Raw genomic sequence first — 1,088 nt, forward strand, 5'->3', positions numbered from 1 at the left:
GGTCTAGTATTAAGTTACGAGTTGTATTTTTTCAATCTTGGCGTCTCACGTTGATTTCATGAAACATGTGGATTGATGGATATACCTTCGGTTTAAGGAGAATTCTATTTCTTGGGTTAACTTAAGTTATATTTATTTCCTGCTCAAGTTCATTATTGAATTGTTTCGTTTATAGATTGAAATTAATGGTCAAAAAAGCTTTCACATTTTTCTTCAGTTCTTTTAAGAATTGTGTTAGTAGTAGTAGTAGTAGTAGTAGTAGAAGAAGAAGAAGAAGAAGAAGAAGAAGAGGGAGGACGAATTAGGGAGGAGGAGGAATGTGAGCAGCAGCAGCAGCAGCAGCAGCAGCAGCAGCAGCTTGAGGTGTTCCTACCTATAACAACCAGAGCAAGCTGACCCCCTCCCCCTATTTTTAAATTTGTAGCTCGAACGGGCCTGTATTTGTTAAAAATTTGGGTGGTAGGCCAATGGCGTCAGTCCAACAAACCTTTTACATCCCTCAAGGAGCAGTATAGTGTTGCAGTAGCAATAGATCTACATCGAATTCACGCTGCAAGTCGGATTATTTTTATTAAGTCAGGAAGGACTAACCAGATTTTCCTTCAAAGGAATAAGTATAAGTTATAATTTTGGCACAACCTGGGTAGATCTATAAAACTAAACGGGCCTTGATCTGGTCACTCAGAAACCAAAAACGTTGTACGTAGATCTACTTCATAGGCCAAGGCCTAAGATTTATATCAATAATGTCTAAGCTATCCCGCACGCCACACACGCCGCTCCCACATGCTATCCGTTTCTTGGAAGTGAATCTTAAAATAGACCGACTTGAAATTCCTTAACTTGGCCAAGTTGCAAGACAGCGGACTTTGTCCTTATATTATAATCAAACACGGGTAAATCTATTAATTCTTTCTTCTTGATACGTTAGTTCATTGTGCGCCCTCAAGGGTTACTCTGTTAATTTCTGACGTAGTGTATAGAGGGAGAAAATTTTAAAACGTGTTTAGAATCTGCTTCTTTCTCTACAGGATCGTAAAGACAACATCAAGGAAAGTCTCTCTCTCTCTCTCTCTCTCTCTCTCTAT

The sequence above is a fragment of the Aplysia californica genome, unplaced genomic scaffold, assembly GCF_000002075.1.
Source record: "Aplysia californica isolate F4 #8 unplaced genomic scaffold, AplCal3.0 scaffold00075, whole genome shotgun sequence".
Lineage (NCBI taxonomy): Eukaryota > Metazoa > Mollusca > Gastropoda > Aplysiida > Aplysiidae > Aplysia > Aplysia californica.